This window comes from Poecilia mexicana, unplaced genomic scaffold, assembly GCF_051168715.1.
Source record: "Poecilia mexicana isolate PSO_F unplaced genomic scaffold, ASM5116871v1 scaffold_22, whole genome shotgun sequence".
In the NCBI taxonomy this organism is placed as follows: Eukaryota; Metazoa; Chordata; class Actinopteri; order Cyprinodontiformes; family Poeciliidae; genus Poecilia; species Poecilia mexicana.
Genome location: NW_028263391.1, coordinates 19,638,054 through 19,659,487, shown reverse-complemented (window position 1 = coordinate 19,659,487; position 21,434 = coordinate 19,638,054). Strand labels below are relative to the sequence as shown.

General features: G+C 39.6%; 1 long non-coding RNA gene across 1 annotated transcript in view; it reads right to left on the bottom strand.

The window, feature by feature from the left end:
• Positions 1 to 653: 653 nt before the first annotated feature.
• LOC106932191 (uncharacterized) overlaps positions 654 to 21,434 on the bottom strand; it is a 66,619-nt gene continuing 45,838 nt past the window's right edge. Inside the window, exons 3-4 of the long non-coding RNA XR_015761984.1 lie at positions 9,841 to 9,907; positions 654 to 2,475 (exon numbers count right to left, since the gene is read on the bottom strand). This is a non-coding gene — a long non-coding RNA (uncharacterized LOC106932191). The remainder of the gene's footprint in view (positions 2,476 to 9,840; positions 9,908 to 21,434) is intronic.

Sequence of the window (21,434 nt, the reverse complement as noted above, 5' to 3'; positions counted from 1 at the left end):
CATGGAGGCCCCTGGGAACCAGAACACTCTTGGCTCAAAAGTGCGCCAACAAATGTAAACATACCATCACACCACTACTAGCAGCAGCCCAAGCTGAACCTGTATGAATGGTGACCTGAGGTTCCTGTTGTCAGCAGACAGGAGTGATTCTTTGCCACTGTAGTCCATTTGCTTTTCAATCAGTTGCTCGCTTAGAGATGACAGTCCCTAAAATAGTTTAAGTTATTATTGCATCATCTCAAACTCATTTGCACCATCTTGTCTGACCTTTGGCATCAACATGGTATGTTTGTTTGTATGTTTGTTTTACACTGACTGGAATATTTTCTGTTTTTTCTCTTACTAAACCTTACAGCTGTGTGGGAAATCCCAGCAGATCAGGAGTTTCTAAACTACTCAGGCCGGCCCATCTGGCATCTATAACCATGTCACTGCAAATCACCTAAATTTTTTTTCCCATTTTATAATATTAGCTTTTAACTTCAGCTAACCATCTTCACCACAGTTAGATGCATGTCTCCCATGCGATTGGGTGATTCGGGATTTGTTCTTACAAACCACTGAACTGGAAAACCTAATGAAGGGGAAAACAGAAGTTACAGTCATAGTCTGAAGTCATAGATGTTTACTAAGGACAACCAAATATACTGCTCTTTGCTGCAAAGAATTATTGGGAATTTATTTGGGCATTTATAAGCAAAGTATCAGTGTGTGACGACTCATGAATGAACAAACTCATAGTTCTAGAATGTGTCCTGGAATGTGTTTGTCTTTATAGATTACGTCTGCAGAGAATTTCTGTAAAACAAAGAAATCAGCATAATGTATTTGCTGTAACAATAATTAATCCGCAATTCTGCAAAGAGATAGCTCTCACTTAGACAATTTACCGAAGAAAGATGCAAGAAAGTTTGTGTTTTGTATGGCTCTGAAGCTACAGAGATTCAAATAAAATCCTCTCAAACATCCTGCTTCACCATCTGATGAGGAACAGTGACCCGGATGAATGCGTTAAACAGGCCTTGCACAGTGAAAACGAATGGATGGAGGTGACAATGAATCCCGAACTGCAGGAGGTCGCCCCCTCTCTCTCCCCATCTGGACAGCTTTATTTCCATGATCCCTACAATCCGTGTTGGGACTTGGCTTTAATCACTCAGCGTGAGGCCTCTGCAAAGGTCAGCTCCATTGATTAAGTGTGGAAAGGCAGAGTTGTCATCTTTCATGCCAGGAGTGGTGATATCTCTGTAAGTCTCTGTAGGAGACTGGACTAAAGATGTACACTCTGTCTCCTGTTAAATCATGCTGGAACACTGCTTGCAGAATAAATCAGACGAGCTTTGAAGACATGATCCATGACTTCTGTATTGTTCCTCGACATGAGGGTCATTGTGAGAGTTTTACAGATACACCTGAGAGTCAGGTTCACTTCAGTTTTCTTTACTGGTTTTCTGGTTATTGTGTCCCATCCTGAAACACAATGTATTTATATCAATATACTTTATATGTCAAATCACTGTTGAAAGGGAATGTTCCTGCAATATCTTTTACATTACATATAAGAATATCTGCAGCTTTATATATTGAGTGAATCCAGGTAGAACATTTCTCAAAGGCTGATATATGATAAAGGAAAATCTCTTGAGGAGCCTGTCTGCATGAAACACTCTTCTTCCTCAGCTGTGCCTTTGGGAAAGGTGCAATATGTAGTTTTCCTTTGCCTCAAAGTAAAATGCACGGACATCCCTTGAAAAGATGTGCTTTTAAAGACACCATATGTTGCTCTAGAAGCTCGACATTTCTATGTTAATGTTGCCATGACATAAGTAGATATGAACTTTGTCAAGGGCACTGATACAACTCCAACTCATCCCACAGCCCAAAAAGTGGTAATGTGTCTCGGCAAGACATTCACGAATGCCACTCCAAACTCTGAATCTTGACAAAGATTTTCTAAAGCATTTAACAACCCCCTTGGTTCTACTAGCTTTTAATGGTATGAGATCATAGCTCATGCTCAGGCTTGCTCCTGAGAAATCCCATTACAATTAGGTTCCATGCAACAGTGGGTTCTTTAGTTTCAGTTCCAGAAATTAACCATGTTGCATTCACTCCATGTGCGAGAAAAGGAGACTTAAACTCAGTGAAGTGAATCCATCGCCACATTCCTCCACCGATCTGAACTGCCAGTGGGACAAGTCAAAGGCCATGCTTGTGATGTGACCCTTTCCAGACACCCAGGGGAGCCATTCCAGCTCGATCCCCCCCATCCTGCATCTCTGACCCCTCCAACCATGACCCAGAGAGAGTCACAGAGGTCACATTCAAGGACTCGGTGTTTGCTCAGCCTCATGAAGGAACCCACACACACAAACAGTGGTTCTGTCATCCATCACCAGTGTGTGTTTCACACTCGGTCAGCTTGTGGATGTCAGCACAGACGATATTGATTTTCCATTCATCTCAAGCAAAGAGCTACAAGAGAAGAAGAGAAAGGAGAGAAAACAACTGTTAGGCATGTGGGAAATAAAAAGAAACAAGGAAAACATGCAAGGGGGACTTAAAAAAATAAAATGACTGAAGTTCACCAATTAATTGTAAGTGCAATAAGATTAATTTTCTTTTTTTATGAAATAGAAAGAATATGTGTTTTTGAGACATGATTAAGATGAATTGAAACGAGAAAAAAATGGAAAAAATTTAACGGAAACAATTGGAGGAAATGAAAGAAAGCTAAATGTTTTACATAAAAAGGGTATCAACAAATGTTTGAGAGTAAATCCAATGGAATAGATCAGGGGTTTTCAACATCAGCCCTCAAAAGTTGGTGTCCTGGAACTGATGTGTCCATAATTATTTAACTATTTGTGTTGAAGCAGAGACATGTCCAAAAATTTCAAGGCACCAGCCGTCAAGGACTGGAGTTGAATACCCTGGTATGACCTGTAGGTTTCACGTTCATGTCCCCAAGTTCTAGGTACACCTCTTAAGTCAAGGGTCTTGACTTGGATCCCCAAGTCAAGACCCTTGACTTGGATCCCCAAGTCAAGACCCTTGACTTGGGGATCCAAGTCAAGGTCCTCTGTTGACTTGGGTCAACAGAGGACCTCTGTTGACCCAAGTCAACAGAGGTCCTGAGGTCAGCTTGCCAAGATGTCAAATTTTCTAGAGCAAGTAAAGTTTCTTAAGTGATTAAGTCATGAAAAGTCAACAGTTCAAGTCTGTGCCACAAGAATAAAAGTCACATCAGATCCCGTTCTTAAACTGTCTAAAAAATGTCAACACACCAAATAAAGCATTAAGACAAATTCCCAAGTTAGGTCTCTCAGTTGAGTCACCAGATCCTCCTCATTCACAAAGTCTTGATAAAGCCAACTCAGGTCTTTAAGTTCCAGGTTGAGTTTCCAAATCATTTTAAGTTCTCAAGTCAAAACAACATCTTGAGCTTCTAAGTTAAGTAACTTACAACCACCACTGAAGTTTGGTGGTTGATTTCTTCAGCCTCAATGAAAATAAAAAGCAACAAGTTATATTTTACATTTCATTTAGACTGAAACACAATACTGCTCACCCTTAAAATAAAGTTAAGTACAAACATGTAACACTAAAAAATCCATGAACTTGAGTTTCTTTTGAATGCAGTGCTAGATTTTTAACTGCTTCTGTAGGTTTCCCAGATCCAGCTCTGAACTGTTTTCTTGTTTTTTCAGCAGTGCAGAATCGGCACATTGTTTTTCACCCTCTCTTGATGTGTTTGTGCAGTGCGTGTGGATGCGAAAGGATGGACCCTGGCTGTGTGAGTGTGTGTTAAGATTTCCTGACCATGCTCTCCTTGCAGCAGCAGGCACGGGGGGGCAGGAGGAACTGGGGCATTTATCAGCCCTCTAAGTGGCTGTAGGAAAAGCAATGCTCGCTGGGAGTCGAGCTGACAGCAGTTTTCCTCGGATCGATCCGCAGCACTGCTCCAGTTTATGACAAAAGAGTTCACGACACGGCAGTCACAAAGTCAATATCGTGATAAATACTCCCCCTCCACTCGCTCCTGTCCACCACTTTACCAGGCATTTGGCCTGACAGTTATTACTCCTGTGGTAAATCCACTGACCAGAGGGGAGCAGAGGGGAAGAAAAGGCACTCTCCTTCAGGTCTCAGCGCTGGATTTATGGACCTGGGAGGACTAAGTTTACTTAATTTAAAGAAAAGATATAACATTTGATAGTTGCCCCTTGTTCAGGGAAGCCTCTGCTGTAGTTTTACTGAGAAGGAAAGTCTGTAAAATGCAGACAAAAATGCATTTTTTCCACCATTGTCCAAACAAGTGGTTGCCTGCAAATGCACGAAAACACATTTCTAATAGATTATCCTTCTTTCTTTCTTGTAAGTGAATTGGAAAGCAAATTAAAACCAGGGATTAAAGTGTTGTTTCACTTTGACCGACTAACACCAAACTAACTTTTCATTGCACCCTCATTGCATTAGTGGGAAAATATCCTTGTGCTTTAATTTACAGCAAATGAAGAAATATTAGTAGATGTTTTTGTAATTTGCCACAGATCCCTGCCTTTGCGCTAATCCAACATGATAAATCCTTTTACGGTTAAAACTAGCCTTATCCTTGCATGTGGCTAGGATCACAGTAATCAACGCAGGCGATTATGCAGATGAAAATTACACTGCTACATATGAATATTTTCAATTATTCTGCTCCTAATAATGCAAGTCTGGGGTAAGATTAATATATTTTTTTTCAATAATGACTTGCAAACAAGACATCCAGTGCATGTTGAGTGGCAACTCATCGTGTTACAGCATGACTGCTAATCCTGTTAGAGTTGGAAAAATTCATCAAAAGATCTCATTAAGATTTTATTTGTTTGGGAATCATCAATAAAAAGTTGGCATGGTCTCGTCAACTCTCCCCACCCCATCAGTCTGTGACCCACATTGCACCAAGTCAGTTTAATAGACTGTCAGTTAAGCCTAGTTTTGACACAAAGAAATGAATGTTTAGAAATGAACAACTCTGAATACTTTAAAGAAAAGATTTTCTTATCAGCAGCCAGCTGGGAAGTGAAATATGCTTCCATTCACTGAGAAGTTGAACTGGAATTTGCATCTTTGTCACATGACAGAATCTGTGTCACACTACTATAATTATTCACTTAAAGATGTCCAAGCCGTGACCATGTATGTTTAACAATTGGAATGCACTTCTCTACAAACATGAATCCATGGAGAGAACTCTGCAATGGAGAGCAGGTTATCTGTGTACACAGACATTTATTATGGTAAACTCTCGATACAATCATGACGTAGACATACTCCATGACTCCTGAAACAACACTTTATAAAAAAAAACTGAACTCTCAGAAACACAGGAACCTCTCTGTTTTAACGTCAACATGCAATAGAGGCGATAGCTTAATCCATTTGAAGAAACAAGGTAACAAGGTGTTGGATTCTGTAAAATGAGAAAAGATATTGAAAAAGTTTAGGGGATTTTACCAGTCTAAAGTTCAGCCGAATATTATTCGCACCAAAAGTGTGTTTAGACTTCAGATTATTTTCTGATCACCAAGAATGCTCGTTTCACAAAGGAAATGAGATGGACCTTACTTAAAAGACAATTAAGCAATATAATAGGAGTCTCAATTATGAAAACCATTATTCATCTATTGTTTATATGTATATTTAAATTAGGCTATTAATATCAGAAAAAAAAATATGTTGATATTCGTTTTGAATTGGTGGTAAATAAACTAAACTGAATTGAAATTCTCACATGTGCGTGGTATAGGTGCAAACCCTTATTACAGAATTTCTGTGTATAATAAGACGTTTAGATGCTGGGCTAGAGATGATCAAATGCAGCCCAAACTTATTAATACGACTGTGAATGACTACTGTAGTTTGCTGCCAACTGGAACCTCCGAAGCAGATGCACTCTTTAGCACCGTAATCGGCTAACCGTTAGCCAGCCGCAGGATTCTCACAGAGCAAATAATTTCTTTGTCTCTTCTTTGTCATTGTTTCCTTTTCCTACCAAATACCAGAAATGACTATGCAGACAACTTAAAATGTGTGTGAGGCTCCTTCAATGCTTTGTAATCAAGTAATTTCAGTCAACCCAGCGAGAAATTTTTAACCTATAGTGCTCTCACCACAGCTGAAATCACAACAGTACAACTTTCTACTTTACACCAGTGTTAGAATTTCAAGTAGAGATACATCTTGGTCATATCCAAGACTCATAATAACTGCTTTAATTTCCTTCACCAGATTAATTATGCTGATAGCAACTAGATGAAGCTTTATATGACAGATTTCACTTTAAAGAGGACTTTTTATGGCCCAGTCATTTAAATCTGGGTTGTTCAAGTAGGAGAATATCTTAAACATGCAGAGGTCAGTCCTGTCAGGAGAAAAGTTATCCACATTGCTCAAAACCCAGCTTGTGTCCCCTGTCATTGTTTTATCATACAAGGAAGCAAATTAAAATTGTTAAAGAATAACCAGAAGCACATCCAGGTAAATTATAGGTTGCTGGGAAACTTTTCTTCAAAGAAGCAAAAGATGTATAAAATTAGTATGTAGTTTCAAGTTAGAAAATTGCAAAATGACATCCACTGTCCATCCGTCCTCCTGAAAGCCAATTTTGTATAAGTCAATAATATTGACTGTTATAGTGATGTAGTTTCATCAGGATATGAAGATGACATTCAACTGGATGGAGGTAAGGCAAACAAACAGTAAGCTGGACTGAGACTGTGTAGTGCATAAAAATGTCTTCACATATTTTTGAGTAAAAACGATGACTCGTATTCAATGGTAATTGACCCTTTACCTTTAACCCATATTGCTTCAAATGACTAATCTTCTCCTTGAGAAATACATCTCTGAATTATCTAGTATGACTCAGGGGCCTCATGACGGGTCAGAACTGAACAAGCATTAAGTTTCTATGCTTCTCAACTCTTAGCAAACTCCCTAAAAATCTGAGGTGTGCAGAAACTGCTGGCTCCTTTAGATTAGGAAGTAAGAAAAAATATTGTTTATCGCCACTTTTAATTAAAGTATCACTTGTAAAATTTTGTCCAATGACTGATGAGTAATACACAAGAAAACCTCTTTTTTTTATGTTTTTATGGCAATATTTGTTACTTTAATATTTCTCCTGTGTTTGTAAAGTACTTCAGATAGCCTGGTGAATGAATGGTGCGATATTATCTATGTTTATATCAACTTGTCTTGCCTTCAAACTGAGAATCAGTGAAGTTTGCGAAGCAACTGAGGGGGATTAATTTCAAAGTTTTCTGCACAGTCGGCTGTAGTTTCATCTTCACTGATTCAATGTCTGCACCTTCAAGTGAACAGCTCTCCCTAACGGTCTGTAAAGTCACACACACACAGTGAGTGAGGCTCCTTTTCTACCACGTCCAACCAGAATTAGAGTGTGATATTACAGCCTAGCCTGCAGTTGTGCTATATTGATAGGCCCATACATCAAAGCAATTCCTGACAATCACAGATGGCTAATCGGGACATTTTACAACCTTGCAGTTTACGCAGGGATTTTGATATAAATTAAGCACACAAGGCAGCGTCCCCTTTCATGAAGCTGTACTTGGACAGGGCTTCATCTGATGAATACCTGCTTTTATTGGCTCAAAGACCTCCCAGCCCTCTGTGAGTAGGAATATTGTTGTTCATACATACCTGTCTATGGTAATTAATTATGGTTTGCTGTTTCGCCTACAGTCAAACTTGGAAGAAAAATATCTGCCTTCACCTCTCTTCTTGACTCTTCTTCTTCCTCGCCTTTTTTTATTCTATTTGTCTGCCTTTTATTCCTCCCATTGTTCAGAGTTTGATGAACCAATAGTACAGCTCTGCAATGCCATGCATCTACCTTATTTTAGCTGTTCAGTTGCAGCAAATTTTTCTCATTGGGATTTATTGTTGGACAATTTAGAAAGTATATATTCAGCTTTTCTTTTCATTTTGTCTTGAACTGTTGCTTTTTATCAAATTGGTGCACACAAACTTACGTTCCCTCACACAAAGTAATAAGTTTTACTTTTAAATGCACTGAAGAATCAGCATCAGTTCAAACAGACACTAACCTGATAGATTTAATCTGCTTTTTAACACATTAGTATTTTCTTTCTTTATTCTCCAGAGACGTAAATAAAGTAACCACAGAAAAGCAGAGTTCAGAAAGGATAAAAAGGGGAAGTGGAGAAGTGTTTGGAGAAAAAATAAGATCTGAATTGGAAGTTGGAGGAGAGGGGATGATGGGAAGTGGAAGAATTGGTTTACACTCTCCGGTTTTGTTCCACTTTCTTCAATTACCAGAACATCATTATAGGATGGTCGGGTAGAAGTGGAGGAAGAGGGATGCTCCAGAGAAACTGTGTTCAGGCAGCCCGGGCTGTGAGTCAGCAGAGGAAACAAAGAACCAGAAAAACACTTGTCACCTGACCTGCACACACTGATCTGCAAACATGTGCACACACACACATTCTGCGGCAGTCTGCCTGGTCCCAGGTTAATATAGCAGCACCCCCTCTTTATCATTACACAGATGGCCATGGGAGAACTTAATTCTTCCTCTATTGACTGAGTTTGCATCGCTGGTCCCTGCTGTAATGACTGATCCATCAACAAACCGACTGGTGGCTCAGGATAAGGAAGCATTACATTAAATGAGATAGAGAGACGGAGAGACTGAAAAGGGGATGTGCCACCTGCATATATATTCTGTATGTGTTCCTTTACTGGATCATTTTTACATGTATTGAATTTCTCCTGCAAAGAAAGACTTTTTTATTGATATATTTCAATGTATTTGAACCCCCTCAGAGGACTTAGTTTTACATCAAGCAGACACAAAGGAAAACTGACACAATGTATAAAAATATAAAAGTTTTGTTATTTTATTTTGAAGATCTGCTACAGGAAAATTTAGTGTGACCAATAAACCTAATGTCCGAGTTTTTTTGTATAGTATAAGGACCCTTATATGCAGGGACAGAGCATCCAAATGTCACACAAAGAGGCCAGGGAGCAATCCATTCCTACTAACTAACTAACATAATCCTCCTGCAAAGCTAAAATGCTAATTAACAGAACTTTTGATTAATTAATTTCTGTTTTTCACATGTTGTCCCATGAAAATCATGTCATAGTTTGAGCACAAAATGTTGTTCAAATCCAGTTTTTTGCTTAAGAATCTTTAAACTTTTATCACCATTAGAGAAAGCGAGTCTGATGAAGCTTCAGTAAATCATCATAGAAGAGAGGAAACCTGCTAGCAATAGCCTAACTTTTCAGCAAATCACCGAGCCTGAAAACTAAAATTAGATATATAATTAGAAACAAATTATGAAGTTTTGGTGACAAGTGAGAAAAAAAAAGTACCTTGTTAGCCTAGTTAACCTGTATTGGAGCAGAGCATTGATACTGAACTGCAGAAACTACAGTTGGGATTTAATATCTGGTGCATTCAAGAAAATTAATAAAAGGGGAAAGAGCAGGAGAGACTGCATAGCACATACAAAATATGATGTGCATTTTAATGCTCTTTACAGCTACAGAGTTTAAAAACATTATAGAAAGAACAAAAAAAATTCTTGGTCAGGATGTGTTTACTGCAAATGTTTCATTTGAAGACATTTCTATGAAAAATAGAAATATATATATATATATATATATATATATATATATATATATATATATATATATATATATATGGAAATAAACAACAGTCCAATGTTGTTTCCTTCTTTATGTTAAATCTTTGCTAAAGTTTAACACGTTTTATAATAAATATATTTTTACCTTCATTGTTGGCTGACAAACTAGGTCCGAAGCGCTTGGCTGCCACTATCTGAACTGGAGTGATGAGCTGAAAAATACACAAAAGAAGAAAATTCTCAAATGTAAAATCGGTTTCTCTTGAAGCCTGGTCAAATTATAACATATTTCACATGGTTTTGACTAGCAGACTTGAGCAAAGAAACAACTTTTTTTTTGTTGCTTTTTTATTGTCATATATTTGTAGACGTGAAATTATACATGGCCTCCAGGTTCTAGTGGAGGTCATGGGGTGGTTGGGGTAGATTGTGCTAATTTGCTGCACCTGTGAAGGTCTAGATATATATACATATGGCCCACAAAGTGTGGCCTGCAGAAGGTCAATGGTTTCCATCTCACTATAAACTGTGGGTGTGTAGTGCCTTAGAGCTTTTGTAAACCTCATCTGGGTTAAAAAAAAATTAAGCCAAAGATTTTTTAGAAATAAAGAAAAAAAAATAAAGCTTTTATGTCTATGCTTAATGTTTGTATTAAGCATAGAAACTTCTTGAAACTGAAGTCAACTTTCTTGCTTGTACATACAATCTTGGCACATAAAGCAAATTTGTATTCACTTCCAGGTAAACCAGTTTTATTTTAAGTAACAGCAACAACCTATTTTGTAGACACCCCTTCTCAATTAGTTCATGAAGTGAGTTGAGCTTGTTGGAAGCCAACCAGCGGATGGCTTGAGCCTGAACAATTGTTCTCCTGTACCAGTACTTCCCTGCAAACATCCTCTAACTCCCTCCTGCCCCCATCCACCAGCTTCGGACAGATTAAGCACACAGGTTTATCCAGGTTTTCCCTCAATCCATGGAAGCACACTCCTGAAGTTTTCCCGCACTCAAACGCAAACAAACGCTGGATGACGTATAATTAGATTTAGTCCCATTTGGGAGACGTCACTATGGCCGATTTGGTATTTAATAAAAATCGTCTGCGGTTAATTCTCCAAGGATTATTCCACTAAAGAAGTGGAATGCAGTTAAATGAACTTCCACACCCAGAGGAGGCAAAGGGTTAACCGACTGCCTCATGGGCCTGTTAAATTCTCTTAACTCCGACAAGTCCAGACTTCTGCAGCCAAATATGATGGATGCTGTCTCGCTGTTGGTCTTTTCCACTTTGCAGACACATGCAGCCCTGTCGCTTCTTTGCTTTCACCTTTTCTTAAAGATGCCTGCGAGATGAAAGGCTGCGGCCCTTCGCCTTATCACTGTCTTTAGAGCTTGGGAAAACTTGGCAGCACCTCAGCTTTTTAAGGGAGAGAGAGAGCGAGGGAGAGACGGGGAAGAGAAATAGCATTGGGGATTATAGTTCTGAGGACAAACCTGACTATTCACACTTGGCATTAGCAAGACAGCCCGGGTACAAGAAGGATATTTTTTATTCCCTTCAATTTAACTTTAATTACTCAAATCTCGGCGAGGGCACACAAGAAAAGCCCAGGCATTTGTGTCTGGGAGATTAGCAGACTGCCCTGCCAAGTCCTCGCCGGCGCTGCATCGTTAGATAGAATTCAAATTCAAATCCAGGCTAAAGACAGTGCAGCTGTCGCCCCCCTGGCCTGAAAACCCCCTGGATCAGGAACGAGCTGTCCTCCCTCCTCCTTGCTTTCCCCAGGAGAAACCTAATCCTGCCTCCCTCGCTTCCTATATTTCCATTGCTATGTCTCTGCCTCTGATGACTGTGACAGCTCAAATAAAGCCATTAAAGCCTCTCTGAAATAATTAGTAATTAAAAATAAAAAAGTGGGTTGTTTTGTATTTCTCTGGCATCTCTCCTCAGGCAGGAAGAAGAGGCTGAGTCTGGAGGTGTTGGGGGGCCGATGCGCCTTTCACACCTCTTCAGATCGTTTTTCCAAGTGTGGCTAAAGGAAGGATTTCTTCATGGACATATCGGGTTAAACAAACACTTCCACTTCACACCTCCTCCCGACTCTCCAGGGGGAAAACTTGCAGGGCTTTCCTCTCCTCAGGAAGTTTGATGACATGCCCAAATTCTGATTTCTGTGACGTGTAATACTGCAAGTCCTCTCTGTGGGCTTTATAATCTTGTCACTGTGCTGCTTTTTCTCCTCCCCGGCTCCTTTTCTTACTCCTGTATCCGGAGCTCGTTTTGGTAGGTGGTTCGATGCGAGGATGTCTCATAGAACGCCAAAATCCCCACTAGTTGTTCGCCTTTCACCCGCAATTGACTTTGTGAACACCTGCAATGTCTTCGATAAGTAGCTAGTCTTATCTTCTTTGGGTAGAGCAGACCCCATTATTATGGGTTCGAGGGCAGATACCCCCGTCGTGCTTCAGGCCGCAAATGATAATCCAGGCTGCCACACCGCTGAAATCCTGCTAAAGTGATCCTAAATTGACAAAACCCTTGGATCTTCCGGAATAGGTTAAGCCTCATCTATTAGTGCTACAGTGGCTTGGGATAAAGGTTCGTCAGCCTCTTGCCACCGCTGAGAACGTCGTTGGCAGTGCCGTCCTTTCACTTATCATCTTTTAATCCCCGCAGACACAGCAATGCAGAAAGGGGCAAAGAGTTTATCTCACTTCCTTTAAAGTCTTTAGGTAATTTCTAACTCGAGTTCTGTAGCCGTCTGTGGAAAAACGTCATTGGGACAAAAATATTGGAGGAGACGGCTCAAGCAAAGAGTGCTGCAACTGTTTTTTTTTTTTAGTTGCTCCAGATGCCATTAAAACAGAAACTGATTGGCATTAGAAAGAGCACTAGTGGTTGTGAATGTGAGAGCAGGCTATGTCTCTCAGTTAAAGAGCCCATAGGTATCCACGATGCTGGTAGGAGGAGCAGCAGCTCTGGATTGAATCATGTCATGCCAGCCTTTTTACAGATTCTGGACAAATCTGGAATAATTTGGAGTGCCCACATATGGCTAAAGCAAAGGGATTATAGGAAAATATCTTCATTAAATTCCTGCATTAAATTCCAATGAGAGGCACACATTTCGACTTGAACAATGTCTAAACTGCAGGAATATATTAGTGTACTTATTTCATAGCCAGTATAATCTACAACTAAATAACAGCAAAGTCAGTGATGACATGAAGGTGATCCGGGAAAAACTCCCAGGCCTCTGCTTTAAGGTCCATGGTAAGTAAAGGATTTTAAAAAGCCAGAAGAGTCAAGTTAATAACCACATATCCAGACTTTTTTTTTTTTCAGTTGCTCCATCCCGTTTTTCCATCATCCCTCCTTACACCCCTCACTCATCCTCTCTCCCAGTCTGCACGGGCCTAAGGGAGAGAATAGCGATTAATATCAGCCTAAGTTGTTACCTAATTCATTATGGAATAGCAGTTAATTTGATTTGATATTATTTTAATAAAATTCTGTAATATATTAGATTGTTTCAGGCTATCAAAATCATTTTCCAATTATTACGGTTACTCAACCAAGTCCAGCTTTCCCCTCCCTTTGTGTCAAACGGCAGTTGGTCTCCGTGTGAATACATTAGGTGCTCCGACTCCGTCCCTCCGACTGATGGGAGACGAAAACGTATGTATATGCATGATTAAACCCCAAATGTTATTAGTGTTATTGATCTGCACTGCTGCAGTAGATTGGTGTGTGTGACTGGCTCAGCAAGGTGTCCTAAATGTGTTTGATTGAGCCCTGCACAGAGGAATGAAGAGACCTGGATTTTTTTAAATTTTATTTCTCTTTCCCGGTGAGTGTGTGTGTGCATGTGTTACTCTAATCTTTTGGCTCTGTGTTAATTAGTAGCATGCTTCAGTGACCCTGCCCTTTTCTGAGCCATCAGGACTTCAGATTGGAGGGAAGCGATCTAAGTCATCCCTAAACCATGGCCAAGCAAGTTCAACGCAACTTAATATCCGCACCTCAGGCAGTCCTGGTTCCAAAATCTTTACTGAAAATAAAATAATAACAAAATAAAAAGTTAACCTAAGTTAAGTTAAAGTACAAATTGTCCATTTCTACTTTACAGTTTTACATGCCAAGTTGAAATTCTGAGGTGGAAGACAGAAACCAGTGGAATCTTGCTGATGCCATTTACAACATCACTAATCAGGCTCATTTCTATCACCCGGCTTTGAGTTATTTCACTGCTGGGAAAAGATGGAATGATGGTTAGGTGGAAATTCCAGTAAGAAGATGAATTCATAAATCAGAACTTGGAGTGATGAGAGCGATCAACCAGTTGGTCTGACATATGAAACTCTGGATTGTTTCTATGTTTCCAGACCCAGAGACAGATTATGACCAACAAAACAAGAGTCTGGATACAAGCTCACCTCTGGTGTTGGTTGGACTGCACTGTCTTAAGATCTCAAACTATTATCATGCAAATTGTTTGGAATTTCATCTTTATATTTTGCTAAAACTGCTAAAATGAGCTCAGTCTGCAAAGTCTCTACTTTGGAGAAGAAACTCAGTTTGTTTGCTACCATTTCTTCTCCACTTTGAAAAGGAATCAGCTTCCATGGTTTGTATGGTCAAGATTCCTCCCGATGTCTATTTGTTTGTATTTTCCAGGCACATCTCACAGGAGGGAGAACTTGGAACATATTCAGAGCTCATCAGAGGAACAACATATATCAAAATGTGTCTCGCCTCACAATAACTTGAGATCTTACAAGAGGAACTAAAGAGTGTTACGTAGCGTGTCTGGGCTTCCCCTAATCCAGTGTAGGAAAAATAGGAGATTTTTGTGTGGATTGCAATCAGCTTGGCTGTAGACCATAATCTACATTGAATAAATATAATTTAAGTTTAACTAGAAGAAAACAATTAGTGTGCTGGATTCTGGCTCTCTAAATTAGCTTTTTGACCATCAGAAACACCAAATCAGTGAACAAACTTTCACTGTATGAGCTGATCTCTTGTGAGATTTCCTCCATCCTTTTTCAGCTTTTTTAATTAAAAGAAAATTATATGACCAAGTTATTCAGCTTGGTCTCCATTTACTTATATTGTATAGGGTTTATTACCAACCCTCAAAGTTTTTTTTTTTTTGTACCCACATGAAGACATTATAAAAACTGGTGCAAACAGTGTTCCTTCATTTGTAATGCATGTCCTCACAATTTAACTTTGAGTCCCTCAGGGCAAAAGGCTCTTAAGGCTCAGCGTGAGTTCATACTTCTGTCATCTTTTTAGTTGGTCAAAAATTATGCAGAATTAATAATACAAAGCACAGTTTCTCTCCTAATATAAGCTTTGTACAGTCGGGGATGGGAAAATTTCCAAAGCCCACCACGTCTTAGAGAAATGTTTGCATAATTATGGGCCACACACTGAATTACACCCAGCTGGAACAGCAGAGGCAGACTGATACCGACGGCCTTCATTTAACCACAGACCGGTTTACCGTTTCACCTCTTTGTCCAGCAGCTCTGATGTCTGTCCCAAGGGTTGCCCCAGGGTAGCCAGTGAGGGGCCCTGTCTCGTTTCAGGAGTTCCACCTCTCTGAAGCTCATAACTGTTTTGATGAGCCGTTGGCACCTTCCCAGAAGCACGTCGGTCTCCGGCCAACGTGCACATTCCACTTTACTCCCCACCCCCCGCGCAACGACAATGGAGTTCACTTTTTTAACGCCCTACTTTTTATCTCTTATTGCATAGCCGCCCCCTTCCCTTTTCTCCCTGCAGTCACAGTATTATCATGATTTATAGAAGAGTCCATTTTGTTTTCGGTTCCAAGACGCTCAAATCAAAGTACCAGAGCTGTGCTTTATCTTGCTTTATTGGAAGCCACTGCATACTCCCCTCTTGGTCAGTTAAATGTATTTAAGTGTATATTTAGATAAAAAATAGTCTCTGAGCCGCAGATTTCATTGTTTTCTGTGTCAGTGATGAATCTCTCTCTTTTGATAGTTACTCAGGGAGAAGAGAAATGCAAGCTTGAGTGTGCTGCAATTTCCTCTAGAGGGGAAAAAAGAGAAGCAAGGCTACTCATGGCACAAGACAAAAAGGGCAAAAAGTACACTTATTAAACCACCCTGCACACTATTGGAGTTCATTCATAATTGTCTTCTGACTGATCTTAACATGATCAAATATTTCTCTTTATCAATGTTGGGCCAAAACTCTACCGTTCAAGGTGCCCGTCTTTAAAGAAACCAATGAAAAAGTTTTGTTCATTTTGTCTTAGAGAGCACGTCAGAATAAAGCAAAAGAAAAAAAAAAAACTGCTTAGTCTCCAATTCTCCGAAACTCATGGAGCTTCGACAGTCAAAGAATTGGAGAAAACCACTCACTACACAGAAAACACGAAAGCCTACCTTTGTCTAAATCAGGTAACAATACCACGCTGTCTGTCAGGCCAACACAAAAGCCTTAAAGATACACCCTGCTGTGTCTACGATTCTCGGAGAAAGCATCTGTATAGGTGGATGTCGTTTTATGATTTATGCCACGAGGACACGGTATAATAGAACAATAGCCTGAGTGTTTGGCTGTAACAAAGAGGACTGCAGGAGAGCTCCAGAATGGCAAGACGCTGTCATTTATTGCTGGTATTATGAATGGAGAGAAGCCAAAATTGATTTCCTGGATACAATACCTGCGTAAGGTGTTTGTTGGTCATCACTTGAAATGGGGAGGGGGGGAGTGATTAAGGGGCACAAAAACCCTTACATGCTAAGAAAAATCAAAAGGTAAGGCTGAAAAAGACGAGTATGTCAGGTCCAAGTTTGCATTTATTATATATGCTGTGCTGAAAAGACGGGGGAATTTTGAGTAATCCTACCCCAGTTCATGATGAAACTGCAAGAAAAATTAAAATGTGGAACAATTCCCGCAAACAAAAATATTTAACTGTTTTAGGAGGCGACGTTTTCCCCAATCACCTCCATATTTGAAGCCATGCTCAAAAAAAAAAAAAAAAAAAAAAAAAAAGATGTAGGAAAACTTCCTGACGCCATTCTTGGACTGGATATCAGGCATAAACCAATGTTTGAAATATTTCATATAATTTTAAACTTTGGCAGATTAGTGATTTTTTTTTTATTTTACAAGCAGAGTTCATTTGCAAAGTATTTCCTTCTTATCATATCTGTTAATTATAAAAGTGAAGTTTTAGAGAGACATTTAATTCTAACTGTGCTAATCACAAATAAAAGCAGTTAAAATTAGCTTAATAAATGTCAAAATTCTATGTTTTTTCATTTGACTGAAAAAGTATCAAGTTGCTTTGTGTGACTTCTTGCAAGCAATCTCTTATGAGGCTAATGAATAATTACTGTATGTTCACTGTAACTGTGGGTATTTGTCACTGGATGTTGTAGCTTTTCGGTTGATTTTAATAGAGTTCTCAATAGCAGCCTTTTTTAAAACTGTGTGCTAAAGTCCACCCCCATTCTCAGTCTCAGCAATCTGCATACGGACTTACTGTAGCTGTGTAGCATGCTGCTAATGCAATCTTGACGGAACTGGTCTAAGGCTTAATTTGTAATTTGTAATTTTCAATTACAAATTCCAGCAGCCATGTGTCTAGTTTTCTTTTATTTGCTTAGACTAATGGAAAAAAGACAAAAAGCTCAAGTAAAACTGTTCTGAAACAAAAAATGTGTATGCGAAAGTTTAGACAAATTAATATAAGATTATTTTTTTAATTTCGGAATCACAGTTGTTGCCACTGTTGAACTCCAGCAAGAAAGTTTTGCATTTGAAACCCAACCATGGCCTTTCCATGTGGAGTTCCCTGTGATTTCCTAGCTTTTCTTCAGGTACTGTGTTCAAAACATTGCATATAAGCTTAACTGAAAGTTAAATTGCCATTTGACGCGTGTTGTTCTTTGTGTCATGTGTCCTTGTTCCAGTCCTGTGTTGACCCGCTGGAGAAATACTCTGGCACCTGTTTTTTTTTTATTTTTTTTTTATGATTTGTGCAACTTATAAGGGAGCCTGTAAATATGAAATAAATATCTTTTATGAATAATGTCTGTTTTGGTAAAAAAAAAAAAAAAAAAAAAGAAAAGAAAACAAACACAACCAGAGTCCACCGGTATGCTTCCATTTATCTGTTTGGTGTCCGTTTCTTTTTCTCGCTACGTGACAAGATTGTGTTTTCGTCTGGGTACGATTGGCTTACTCAACACAGAGAAAGCACAGAGAAGCCAGCAATGTTGGTTTTACATTCAGCCCATCTCTTTGGTCAGCCCAACTTTTGAGTTTAACCTCCATCTGACTTCAGCACACGTTTTTTTTTCAACAGCTCTCCACTGAGGCATCCGGGGGCACTGTGTGCGCTTCCTGCACCCTGTGCATTAAAACCTTCCTCTTATGTTCTGGGAGATTGAAAGTGTCCAGCGTATTATTCAAATGACACGCTGCCTCACCGGGCTCCTCTTTTCTTTCTCCTATCTCTTTCCCTTCGTCCCCCTCCTCCTCCCCCACATTATTTTTGAAGACAACTGGAGGCTAGAGGATAAGAATACTGGTTGCGGTGCTTGCCGGCACTTCCTCCTCAGCCCTGATTTGAATAAAGAGCTTTGAAATTAAGTGGACAGGCCCCGTCAGGAAAGCAGCGGTGCGCCTTTAAGAAAGCAACCGTGCCTGGGTAAATTATTTTGATTGACGGTACCAGGATTTTTTTTTCTTCCTTTTTTACGAGCTGGCTGATTTAATTGTGAGAGCCAGGGGGCATCTTTTGGGGCCAGGTACCGGCGCTCTTCGCTGCAGCCCGTTTGATCTCCTCTAGCCGTCTCCCGGTGGTACCGGCAGCCTGGGCACTGAGGGCCAGAGGGCAGACGAACAAAGGCAACTGTGTCTGTGAGCCACACTCTGTTCACCTCCTATGAAATAGAAAAAAAAAAAAATACAAAGCTTTGGAATGGGCAGCCAAAAGTGTGAAAATGGATTTCCAAGCTCATTTGATGTTAAGTCTTTAGTGTCAGGAGTGGTATATTCATTGATAAAGAGAAAGGAGGGAAGGAGGGGGCCGAAAGGTGGATAGAAGAGACGGAGAGCAGGAGAGCAAAGGCAGAAAGAGCCGGAGCATCTTCTAACAAATAGCTTTTCTTTTTTTTTTTTCTCACTGACGGAGAAGAGGTGTGGACCGGGTTTCAAAAGAGGCAGAGGATTAGGGAGAGGGGGCTTAATGAGAAAAGGATCCCTCGTCAACGGACAGGCCCTGTCAAAAACCAAGAGGCCGATATTCACTCCCAAAAGCCAGCAAATACACACAAATGTACGGACCCGTCCAGGAGCCCAACAGCAGCCAGAATAAGCTTCTATCTGCAGCCGCCTGTCTGCCTTGCACTCACTCTGTCAGCAGAGTAAACCAGCTGCACACTCGGCCGTCCTTATCAGCGCCGCTGCTCAAAGTACCGCGCTCACGTCAAGTCTCCAAGTCCACACGCCTCTGCTCTCAGACTCAATCCTGCTATGACGGCTGCCTGGCTGATTTACCGCCTTGTTTACTGACAACATTAGCAGAGCCATTTTTCCTCCATCTGCTGTACATCAGAACAATGCCTCGGTGCAATAACCAAAGACTCTGGAACAACCTGCAAGCTAAACAGCACCAACGCCAGGTTGAGTGTTGACGACTGCACAAAGTACCACATATACAGAATAATAAAGGAGACTAAAGTTTTGCTTGATGTACTTTTTATTTTATTTTTTATGTTTGCTACAGTGTATCTAATTATATAAAGGGCTTAGATATTTTCTTTTAAAGAATTTCTTCAAATAATAGTTCACATGCCTTCGTTTTCTGTTTACATCCGTAATCGTTTGTTCTACATCTCTATGTTTTCCAGTGATGGGCAGGCGGCTTGTCCAGGTCCACTTCTTGCCAATGACCTTTGCAGACATGTCCCCTGCAACCATGCACGGATAGGAAGGGATGAATGGATGGATGGTGATAAAGAAACTCTGAGTTTGGGTCCATCTGCCCAGAGTGTTGTCTTACTTCACAAATCAAATCTCTACTAAGCAATCTGTTGCCTGGAGCTCGTTCAACTCAGAGTAGTTGCAATGAGAGTAATTCAGAAGCGCTGTAGGTCATCTTCTGTGATTAAGGAGCTAAATTTGCCATCCATGAGTCTGTCATACTTCACACTAACATCTAAGCAAAAGTAAACAAAGGTGATACTTTCGTGACAACATAGTAGAGACAAAAAAAAAAGTTAAACTCTCTTTTTTTACCATACACAAACGGTAGAAGGTCACATTCATTTACAAAAGGAATGTTTCTGAATTTTAATGCAGAGGAAAAGGAGATAGATGAACAGCTAAAATTCAAGATTTCTCCACAGCAGTTAGGGTTGGGAGTGTTTCTGGAACAGTTGTGTAATTCCGATCCTATTTTTGTTTGATACGGGAACTATCACTGCGTTTTAAGTTGACATTTGATTGGTTTTGGCATCAAATCTTGATAGTTTTGGTTAGAAAACAATATTTGTCTGAGAGCACACGTGTCACCAAGTGATTGAACTTCATTTGGGGTCAGTACTTGTAATTTAGTGTAAAAATCTCCAGTTTTTTTGAAAGTAATGAAACTTTGCTGAATAGGAACTGCACCACCGGCGGCATTTCTTATTTTTATTTTTATTTGCATCCATGGAGTCTTAGTTACATGGGATCCTGAAAAAAAAAAAAAAAAAAAGCTGCATCCGTCTGTGGGCCGAGACGTTCAGTATGTTCTAATCTACATGTCGATAAAAAGCAGAGAGATTTCCCATTTCCTCTTGGAAGATGCACGCTTTTATGGAGAGATTCCAAAAGGCAGAGTTATAGCTATACATGTGATTACACTGCTTCTACACAGCAAACAGAAAGATGGAGCTGCTCATGGTTGATAGAGAGAAAACTGTGTGCTTATGAAAATCTCACATACCAGTTGAGGAAAATAATTTAATTTGCAAAGAAAAGACCCTAAGTCGTCCCCAAATGAAAGCCCCGGGGCTTCTACCTCGGCACAATAGCCCTTTAATCCAATGAGTCTCATGCACACATACTTGCACAGTCCTCACCAATAATGTGTTGTTCTTTACATTTTTAAAGAATATTTGTCGATGCTTCTTCTTGCTTTATTTATTTTTTTGTCTTTTGCATATATAGACAGAATTTGCCAGTATAAAGTCTTTAAATCTTCTCTTTTTTTTCTGATATTTTTTTTTTCTGATATTTTAATCAACAACAATGTAGAAAAAAATTATAAATATGTCTTGTTCAGAGGCATAATTCTCATAAAAATTAGAAAAAAATTCGGACTTTTTATTATCTAATACTATTCACTTCAGATATTTGTTCATAACCTTTACCTTTAAATTGTTCTTTAGGTCAAACCAGAGTTGATCTTCACCCGCCTCTGTGCATTTGAATTCAAATCCAGGTTTAAAGATCCTCTAAAATGATCCTGTTTATAATGTAAAATGCCCTTGTGTCTCTAGATGAGAACTGATGGATGGATGTTCAGAGATTTGGCATTTTGAGGGAGTGATTTCAGATTTAGATGTAGATTTATGCATTATCTTTTGAAATTCTCACCTCTTGTAAAAGGCTTTGTTTGCTTCTGAAATCCTCCCCTTCTCCCTTCTCAAACGCAGTTCTCCTTTTATAAATCCGCGCAGCATCCCTTTGCCATT